We start from the raw sequence: 11,941 nt of genomic DNA, 5'->3' as shown, positions 1-11,941 counted from the left end.
TACCAAGAGGCGAGTTGAGAAACTGGACCCCCTCCAGTGCTGTAAAGGTAAACGCGGGGGGCCGAGGAGGGGGCGGCATTGAAGGAGCTGCCTTGGGCGGCTCAGGGGCTAAAAATGCCCCTGTTGATTCGATCACTTGACCAGAGGGCAGCCATTGGGTGAGGATTGCATCAACAAGCTGATGTGCGCCTTGCCTCAAAGGGATTTTTACATCTGTCTGATTGACATCTTGCCAATTTTGGCCAGATATTGGCCAGGTAGACCTATCTGAAAGCCCCATACACGGGCCTATAAGCTGCCCACTCAATCAATGGACTGTGTATGGCCAGCTTTAGTCAGGCACACTTTGGCATTAAAGGATTACATATACAGAGATAGAGAAGACAGCTGCAATGCAGCTCTGTAACAAAACTGTGGTGGGAAAACAGGCAACATTTGGGGGATTCCAAATACAAATAAGTATTTTACCCTGCTAATCTTGCATTTATACCCATGATTCATATCCTTTGTATTTCCCATAACCATTTGTTTATGCTGGTAAGTACAGTTATGGGTCAGGCTCCTTTTTACTTCATACATATATGTTTGTATGTAGGAATATATTTATTTCTTTAGCTCTGTTTGTATACGCAGTACTGTACATGTTTACCCAAAGGGGGGGTTGCTCACTTTTGGTCTTCATTTTTTGAAATGTTTGTTTACGTTTTTTTGTGTGCTTTTTATTTAAATAATTTAGCTTTTTATTAAGCAGCTCCCAGAGTGTCACCGCTTAGTATGGTCTTTAGAAACACAAGCAATATACATTGTTTTTTTAGACAGCGGTGATTATCCAAAGACAGGTTCAGTCAATTGATGGAAGAATCTTTCATTAGAAAGGCAGTGCCACTATTAGACATTAGCACTCAGCAAAGGCAGTAATTCATTGGAAGGGGAGATGTTATTAATCAGACAACACGTTCAATAAGCAGAATCGGTATCTCTCATTAGAAGTCACTCAGAAGACAATGGCACAAGTCATTCTGGATGTAATGTCATTAACTGGTCCTCTTCAGTCAGAAGATTTGTGTTATCAGTCGCTGGGGATTCATTGTGTTTGATGACCCATGATAATATATGGCACCTGATTTATAATTTGGATATAAATTACATATTAATTGGAGCTCCCCATAGAACCTTTTCAGTCGGTACTGGTGTTACAAATAACTGGTGGGCATGGTACCTGGAAGTAGAGTAAATTGAAATTGTTTGAACCATCAGCCAATCACAGCTTTGCCTTTGTATAGGGAATGTTATTCTCCTGTCTCAAGTAAGATCCACCTAGCAGCTAATTAATGGGGCTGCCATCCCAAAAGATGGAGATTGCTTGAAAATTGCTCAGTGCCATTGATTCTCCTAGACAGCCGGGGAAAAGCCCAATGTCCAGTGGTACCAATAATGTTTTTGAGGGACTTTTCATTAAAGCAGCTCCAAAGGTAACTTTTATAGTCACTTCCCAGATGAAAGCAATTACTTGTTTTTCACACCGTAGTAAATGACACCACTAATTAGAAGTCATTTTCGAGGGCAGTACCACTCATTATGAAGCCGTATTGTGGCACAATGTTACTCATTAGAATAGAATGTTCACTTGATATTAAGTAGGGCAATCACGCTATACGCATGTCAATTGGCACTAAAAGGTAATGAGGCTCAGAAAGTTGGGGCTTTCAGAGGAATACTTAACTATACATAATTAATGGGAGAATTTATGAAGTGGGAAGACATTTGGAAAACGTAATATAACCCCCCCCCATGGATGCTCCCTAGGCAGGTGCCCTGGTCAGAGGGGCTGCTGTAACATGCCTTAGACAGTCACTATTTATTGGGCTGGTGGGGGGCTGTTTGGCCCTCTGTGTACTTAAAATGCCAGGGCCTATTTTGAATTCCAGTCCAAGCCTCTGTAAGTGCCAATATAGGGACAAAAAGTACAGAGACTTGAAGGGGATCCTGATTCTTTTCAGAGGGTTTGCTGGATTTGGGAAAAGGGTTGCCTATATAGATCATTTCTAGTTATGCCACTCTGGATTAAATTGGTACAGTAAACAAACGGTATTGGTGCCTAGGTGCCCAGGTTGGGTAGAAAGTAGCAGTGTCAGATTGGCCCACTAGGAAAACCTGAAAATTTCCAGTGGGCCCAGATGTAAGTGGACCCTACTACCTCTAACCATTTGGTCTATTCATTTTTGAAACAAGGAGGAGGAACAGATGGAAGAGCAGATTTTAGTATGTAAAGAAAAAAAGACTAGGACTATAAGGAGTTGAATATGGAGCAGAGGAAAAATAGTGTGAACAGTGGGCCTATGGTCTAAAGTGTTCCCGTGGGCCCCTGGCATACCAGTCCCACACTGGGAAATAGGATTGTTTCATAATTTGGATCCTATTCCAGCCTGGTTATTAATTTAATAAATTGCTGTTCATCATTACACAGCTTTGCTAGCGCGTCATTTGGGAAAAGGCTGACTTAGGGATAGTTTGGGGCATTACAGAGCTGTTAAGGAAAAGTGATTGGTGTGACATTGGCCAGAAAGGGATAAAGGACAGGGATAAAGAAAGAGGAAGGGGTAGAGAGAGCATGAACGTGCACTATCAGCGTTACCCATGGAAAGTCAGGTTACATAACAAGAAAACTCTATTATGAGCTAAGTGGCTTCCACACATTAGAAGATTACAATCCCTGCGCACATGATCCAGACCTGTGACTTCAGGCCTTAAAAAGCACCATGTCTGCAGCTTGTTAGGCATATATGACGCACCGCGAGAATCAGCCTTGGCTGCATGCCTCTATTAAGTTCATCCAAAGGAAAGTAAATAAAGTAAAACCTCAATGAAGCAGCTGATAGTCTAAATTTGGGAAAATAATCTTTCTCTCTCTTCAACCTTGTACTGGATTAATCTCATTTATAGTTAATTTAGCCATTGACTAATCTGTTTTATCTGGTGTCACTAAACCCACAAAACCCTCAATTTGAAGCAAATCCAAATGATGTGGTCAGAGTTTATGTTGTAATTATAAAGCCTTGCTCCTACTGTAAAATTCTTAGTTTTAAAGGTGATGTAAACCTTTTGGCATGTAGGCATCTCCTGGCATCTAGGCATCTCCTGGAATGCCCCTAGCCTGTGCGTCATTCAGGCACACAAGGTTTGGAAAGCACAAGAAACCATGATGCATGCTAGAGTCCTGTGTCTTCTGCCTATGGTCCCAGGGAAGGGGGTGGCACAGCAGAATTTTCAAGTGCATGTAATTTAATAATACAGAGTATTACCATAGAATACTCTCTCATAGAAAATCCAGATGTATCAAGTGAAATGGCTAAAACATGATGGTGGAGAGAGGAAAAATAAAAGGGGAACCTAAGGAAACAAATGGAAAAAATACCAAAATTAAGCAGAGATGATAGACTTACTGGCTGTGTTTTGATGTCAAATTCTATATCAGTAATGCTACTGGCATTCCAAGAATATTTAGAGCAGCAAATATGAATTCACCTAAATGTGATACTTTTCCCCATGTTGGGCCCCCAATATTAAGGCCAGCAAATACACATTCACCCCAAACTGACATTCAGGTTAGTTTTGGGGCCTAAACCAACATCTGGGATCCTGACTTTAGGACAAAGGATCTGAAAAAAATATTATATGACTGTGTTAAAAATATCATTATTATATGACTGAGTTAAATTTGGCTTTGATATTATACCTAATAATGTTTTAGGATTTGTTCTTTTCTGACTATCCTTTACAGTCATTGTATAAACCTGTATTGGCACGTAGCTAACATTAAGCATAAGTGAACATGCATGAATGTCAGTTTGGGGTGAATGGGTATGTTCTATGTATATACTCGTGTATACCCTATTCTTGTGCAATAGATCATTCTGTCCTCTAGAGGGCCCTATTTGTGCGAATATACAGGTATATAGCAATTGCTCGCTTTTTTTTTTTTTGCTCTTTTTTGGAAGAAGAAAGTTTCCTATCGCCCAAATTAATGTGCCTCATCTATGTGTCCTAATAAATGGTTTGCAGGCCCAGACTGGCAATCTGGCTGCTGTAAGGTGCCATAGACAGTCACTATTTATTGGGCTAGGGGGCTGTTTGGGCCTCTGTGTACTTGGAATGCCTAGTCCAGGCATTCTAGCCATGTTTAGCCATTTCCTTTGCTATATTGGAACATATGTGGCTTCAGTAGTCGCTGGTGACAGTTGAGTGGGATTATCTTTATGGACTCTTAGGACAAAGGCACAATGGCACAGAGTTTTGTAGTCATGGGCAGTTGGGTAGTAAAAATGCTGGAAATTGCCCCTCCAGTGTCCATGTGATTAACACTGAAGCAAATGGAAGGGCACTTTGGAGTGTTTTGCCTCCTACCCCATGTTGAAAATGCTCCAAATCGGCCTGTGTGCCAGGGCCCATACTGACTACCTCCTTCAGTGCTTTGAGTCTGCAGTGAAAGTATTACAGCATAGAACCCAGTGCTACATGATTATATCATAGTTGTTTGATGTTGGGGTGGTCTGTTAGACCACCAAACCTGAATGAGACCTTGAGTTTTATTTAAACATTTTGCCCAAAGCCCCAAATTTCTAGCCTGACCTTGGATATTATCATGATCACGCCCCAGAGGTCAATGGCGGCCTACCTTTATTCTCCTTACTAAGCTGCTACACTCTTGATCTTTAATCCTCGCCAAAGTTTCATCCTGTTTGAAAATGAGATTAGTGCTGTTTGTGACTGCTGAACGGCTTCAGAAAGTGGAGCAGATTCACCCTTTCACTGCCGGGGACACCAATAATGACTCAGTATACCATGACCATAAGGATCCAGGAATCACACTCACGTATGAATCCAAACAACCCTTGGAAGTCATTATGGCAAATTTCTGGTCACGGTGTGCAAGGGGGACCTGCTAAAATGGACTCATAGTTGTGCATGTATTGACTTCACTTATTAAAGGAGACAGATTGTATGAAAAACAAGAATGTGCCAGTGCATAATACGCTTAAAAAGTTGTGTTTCCGGCTGATTTATTGAAAATTTCTCCCAAAATCCTACTAGCTCTGCCAATCTTTACCACTTCCTGCTGCCTTCTTTCCCAGGCTTTGCAGGGGGGAGGATAGGAACCAATCAGCAGCTAGACTGACCTGATAGGAAACTGAATCCTGTCTTCCCTGACTGCAGGGCTGTGATTGGCTATCCCCTTCCTACTGTGCTTCTGGCAGGGACCATTAGAAGACGCCCACTCCTCTCAAACACCAACAGGGACTGTATCAGATTTATAGTGATCTCCAAGAAAGGGGCCATTTTTACAGATAATATTAATATTTAGCCCAAAGTAAAATCAGCACCATATATTATTCATTATTGCCTAAAGATTGGAGGGGTTTTTAGTTCTATGCTTCCTTTAAAGGTTCTTGCACCCATACACGCTCCTTGCACTTGCAATTAATTGCGGGGAGCACGAATATGGCAAAAAAAAAATTGCATCTTGAAAAGTGCACTTGCAGTGCTGTGGTTGTGAATGAGCCTTGTAGCGTCCATCCTCATGTTTTACATTGATGAGATGTCATTTTGAATAATACACAAGTTTTAATGAAAATTACATCACTAACTATCAATTATAACTGCTGGTATCATCTATATAGTGAATACAGTACCCCGTATTTTTAAATATAAGGATATTATAAGTCACCAAGGAGTTCCATGATCATATAGAAGCACAAAGTCAAAGGCCAAGTGCTTTTTTAAAGTGTGACTTCTAATATCCTCATATTTTAAAGCAGGGGGTACTTTATATATTATAAAACAGACGTTAAACTGAGTCATGTCAGAAACGACATCACTAAGCACTGATTATAAATGATGACATCACTAATCATACAAATGGGCCACTGAAAGACTTTGCATTTTATTTATTTATTGCACTTAAGGGTTTAGCCATAACCCACAATAGCCCAAGCTAACAAAAGAAACTTGGGTTAACAGTTGGAACTGCATTTCCCAATTCTTTGTGCAGCTCAGACATGATGTGATTTTGGTTCTGGGACCCTACCTTTAATCACATTACCATCTCACTGTCACCTTCCTGATTGCCAGCAAGCCCTATGGAATTATATAATTCTTTTCCATGTGTCTATCATTGTGTGAATGAAGAGAGTTTTGCCCTATCTGTCGCTGTGTATGGAATGATTTCTGTACTGGGCTGGTGGATTAATGACCTTAACTTGTAGTCCTCAAGCTGGTTAGATCCTTCAAAGACACGAACATGGCCTTAGTGACAGAGCATTGCGCTAGACAATGACAGTTATTATTATAATTATTATAATTACAGCAAACATATGGAATTTTACACTGACTAGACAAGTAAAAGGAAGCCTGAGGCACTACATGTCTTTTTTTTAAGCCCAAAGTATTTACCCAAAGGGCCTTTCTCAGTACAGTAAGAGTCATATATCAGCCTTGTATCAGCATTGCCTCCACTGTCAGCAGCTCTGCAACAGCCAAAAGACTGAAGGGTTAGGGTGAAGACACATGGAGCTACTTAGTAGCAGCTAATTATCACGGCTACTAAGAAAATAGCTGCTACTAGTAGCTCTGTGTGTATTCTCTTATCAAATCCAGCATAAGAATCCATAACGAATGAGATAATTTGGGGGTTCTATAGACCCACACCAAAAAGCCTGCCAATGATAAAGCTGAAATATGGTAGTCTGTAACATCCTTACAATACACAATGTAAAGTATATTGTTATAATTGGTACCTTGGGAAGCCACTTGTGTCAAATGAGTCACTGAAGTTTGATGTTTAAAATAAATAATGTTTTATAAAATATGAAGATATTAGACTGGTAGTGGGCAGGGCATAGTTGGTGTTGGGGGCTTGGGTATCCCTTGCATCTTTCTAACAGGGTCGGACTGGGCCGGTAGGACACTGGGAAAAAACCCGGCGGACCTCAGCCCTCATAGGCCCCGCTGATCTAGGCCTGCACCCCCACCCAGGCTGCCCCATCGAGGAGGAAGGAGGTGGATGTTGGGAGGAGGGCCCTGGAGTCTGTGAAGAGGACCCTTAAAGTTGCAGCCCTGGTGGGCCCAGTCCAATGCTGCTTTCTATAGTGGCTTTGTGAAAAGTAGTTTCCTTATGTACTCTGGCATGTGTGGAAGCCAACAGATCCTATAATGCACTTGGAACAATTCACTTCCTGCACCAGCAATCAGGTCCGGACTAAATTACAAAATGGGTCCTGGCATTTCCAGTACACAGAGGCCCAATAAATAGTGACTGTCTATGGCATCTTACAACAGCCCCTCTGGCATTTGCCAGAACCCACAGATTGCCAGTCCAGACCTGACAGCAATGGCTATCCTGTGTTTCATAGAGGAAAAAGGCCTATAGCTTACATAAGAGGGATAATTGGTGCACTCTGAATAGGTTTACAGTTACTTGCCCTCCGGTAGTTTCTTTAACCTTCAGATCATGCCTCCAGCCCCACTAATTACCATCAGTCACCCTAGTATTATCTCTTCTTGAGCAGTTACAGCCAGTTAGTCACTTGGAAATACCAAAGTATATTGACTTTAGCTAGCAGCATTCTCCTACCAGGTCAACTGGCATTCATATCTGCCAAGGCTGCACAATTCTATATATTATTCCATATTTAATCATTTACATTATCAGGCTGATTTGGTCATGGAATAACCCTCTAGGCCTTCAAACTAGTTGGATTCCTCAGTACAATAAGCTTGTCCTTAGTGACCCAGAATGTTCCCTAGGGCCAGTTAGTATGACACAAATGATATTAAGATTCTCAGAACAAGACAGATGGAGGAAGCCTGAGGGCTGACGGCATTTCTTTCATGAGGCCCTGCCTTATTATAAACATATTTCCCAGTATATATCAGCTGTGGCATTCGGCTAATGTCTGTGATCCTCTCTTAAATCAACATGAATGTGACTGTTTAGAGAATAGGTAAATGTGAGATAATACTGCCATTTGTATCCTCTGTTGAGCCGATTTTCAGAGTAACTTGTCAGTATCAAGTGCTGTAGTTCTGTGCTTGGATGACAAATTAAGTCAATCAGGAGAAACCTCTGCCTGCTGGGATCTTCCTTATCTATTGAGGCTCATGGTGAAATTTGGACAGGCCCCCCGCTACCTCATAATTAGGTTTGGGATAAATGAAAATATGGTCCTAATGGTGACCCAACTACAGTTATGAATAATTCAAGACAGGAATACATATTCAGCCCACAATGCTTTATTTGACTGCTTATGCCAATAAAAGGGACAGTACTAAAGGTTTGGGAATGTCTTTCCTGTTCTGGCCCCAAACTCGGCTTGTCCCTGACCTTGGGTTTGGCTCATCCTTACTAACAAGCTTCTAGGTTTTTCCTGTCTCTGCCTCTGCCTGTCTGTGTGGCTTTTCTAGTGCCTTTTCCTGCCCACCCATTAGGGTGAAGACACACTAAGCTACTAGTAGCAGTTACTTTTTCAAGGCTACTAAACGCTAGAAAATTCCCTGCCATAGACAATACTGAGAATTGCCTCTGCTAAAACACATGTAGAGACAGTTATCAGTAAACGATCAGCATTGTCTCTTTTAGTAGCTGTGACAAGTAGCTGCTACTAGTAGCTCCGTGTGTCTTCACCCTTAAGGCCCCCATACATGTTGAGATCCGCTCGCTTGGCGAGTTCGCCAGACAAGCGGATCCTCACCCGATATCCCCACCTATGGGTGGGCAATATTGGGGAGAGTGTAATCCGACTCAATTTTCTAACCTGGTCGAATGATATCTGGCCAATTTCAGGCCAGATATCGGTCGGCCATGCCCCTCGTGAATCTGTCCAAGGGACCGATATCGGCAGCTACTATCGGCCCGTGTATGGGGGCCTTTAGCCGCTTCAGACTGCCTGTCTTCCATAGCTTGTGTCAGTCTGTCTTGCAGTCAGTTTTGCCGTGCATCAGTCTGAAGGTTTATGAATCTCCTTGGTCCTAACTGTTCCCATGTTCTGCTGCCAGACCCTGGTGTTCCTATTACTGGAGTTCATCCTTCCCAGTTCTTCCATTGCATCTTTCCTTCTTTGTTTAAAGGGGAACTTTGCACAACTTAAGCTTTTTGAAAAGTACACATAATTTTAAGCAACTTTGCAATATACATCAATTAAAAAAATATGCAGCCTTTTAATTATTTTTAATGTAATAATATGGTTTGGAACAGTTCTTAAGCCTGGCCCCAATGTTCACTCTAATTCCTTTTTGGCTATGTGCTCAAAAAAAAATTTGTGTGCTCATTTAAAAAAAAAAAAAATAAGTGCTCAGGTCAGAACTATGGCACTAGCACACAGCTTAGAGGGAACATTGCCTGGCCCCCTGTTCTCCTGCTGATCTGGCTTAAAAAAAAAACCATAACAATGGTCGACTGTCCTCAGCCTGCCTTCAGCCTGCATCCCCCAAATCCCACAATTCCCTGCACACATGGTGTCAATAAGGGAAGGAACATCACAGTGCAATGCATTGTGGGTTATGTAGTTCCTGCATGCTGTCTGTAAGTTGTGAAGAAGTTGTTACAATTTGTAACATCAATGTTTTTGTCCCTCCTCCCCTGCCAGGATTTCAAATGATGCAGAAAGAGAAGAACTGTTTTGCAGCTGGATTCCAACATATAAAAATGGTATTTATTCATACTTTTTAAAGGAACAGATTACATTGATAGGTATATTAGGGGATTTTGTTCAAATTTTTGTTCAGAAGCTGGAGTTCCCATTTGAAGGAGTGATCACCCAGGCTTCTTATTTTATAGGAGTTTGGTGAGAACGGGGAACTAACAGGACAAGGTTTCTCCTGTTTAATCTAACTAGATTAGTAATTATTTAAACAAATGATAAAGGTAAGATGTAACCACCATATGTTTGTTTTTGACCCCTATACCCTATCAAGTATGTAAACCATAAGCACTGAGCGCACACAGGCCTCTTGGCATATGGAGAGATAAACAGGATCAGAAAGACTGTAAGGACTTACAGGGACAATGTCCAGGCAATGATCACTTCGCTGTCATAGCACTACTGGATCATTTCTAATCCAGTCTTGTGCTGGAATTTAGTTCTTCTGTCACCTGGTTTAACCTTCACTGAGCTCTTATACTCTCAGCTCACATGCACAGTCATGTTCCTGATGTTACACAGTTACATAGGGATGAAAAAAGACCGGAGTCCATCAAGGTCAACCCATCCATGTAAACCCAGCACAGACAAACCCATACTGACCTATCTATATACTCACATACAGACCCATACTGACCTATCTATCCACTCACATACAGACCCATACTGACCTATCTATCTACTCACATACAGACCCACACTGACCTATCTATCCACTCACATACAGACCCACACTGACCTATCTATCCACTCACATACAGACCCATACTGACCTATCTATCTACTCACATACAGACCCACACTGACCTATCTATCCACTCACATACAGACCCACACTGACCTATCTATCCACTCACATACAGACCCATACTGACCTATCTATCCACTCACATACAGACCCATACTGACCTATCTATCCACTCACATACAGACCCACACTGACCTATCTATCCACTCACATACAGACCCACACTGACCTATCCACTCACATACAGACCCATACTGACCTATCTATCCACTCACATACAGACCCATACTGACCTATCTATCCACTCACATACAGACCCACACTGACCTATCTATCCACTCACATACAGACCCACACTGACCTATCCACTCACATACAGACCCCCACTGACCTATCTATCCACTCACATACAGACCCATACTGACCTATCTATCCACTCACATACAGACCCATACTGACCTATCTATCCACTCACATACAGACCCATACTGACCTATCTATCCACTCACATACAGACCCATACTGACCTATCTATCCACTCACATACAGACCCATACTGACCTATCTATCCCCTCACATACAGACCCATACTGACCTATCTATCCACTCACATACAGACCCATACTGACCTATCTATCCCCTCACATACAGACCCATACTGACCTATCTATCCACTCACATACAGACCCACACTGACCTATCTATCCACTCACATACAGACCCATACTGACCTATCTATCCACTCACATACAGACCCATACTGACCTATCTATCCACTCACATACAGACCCATACTGACCTATCTATCCACTCACATACAGACCCACACTGACCTATCTATCCACTCACATACAGACCCACACTGACCTATCCACTCACATACAGACCCCCACTGACCTATCTATCCACTCACATACAGACCCATACTGACCTATCTATCCACTCACATACAGACCCATACTGACCTATCTATCCACTCACATACAGACCCATACTGACCTATCTATCCACTCACATACAGACCCATACTGACCTATCTATCCACTCACATACAGACCCATACTGACCTATCTATCCCCTCACATACAGACCCATACTGACCTATCTATCCACTCACATACAGACCCATACTGACCTATCTATCCCCTCACATACAGACCCATACTGACCTATCTATCCACTCACATACAGACCCACACTGACCTATCTATCCACTCACATACAGACCCATACTGACCTATCTATCCACTCACATACAGACCCATACTGACCTATCTATCCACTCACATACAGACCAATACTGACCTATCTATCCACTCACCTACAGACCCACACTGACCTATCTATCCACTCACATACAGACCCACACTGACCTATCTATCCACTCACATACAGACCCATACTGACCTATCTATCCACTCACATACAGACCCATACTGACCTATCTATACACTCACATACAGACCCATACTGACCTATCTATACACTCACATACAGA

This window comes from Xenopus tropicalis, chromosome 3 (assembly GCF_000004195.4).
Source record: "Xenopus tropicalis strain Nigerian chromosome 3, UCB_Xtro_10.0, whole genome shotgun sequence".
Classification (NCBI taxonomy): Eukaryota; Metazoa; Chordata; class Amphibia; order Anura; family Pipidae; genus Xenopus; species Xenopus tropicalis.
The sequence above is the reverse complement of the archived record's forward strand: the minus strand, read 5'-3'. Positions refer to the sequence as shown.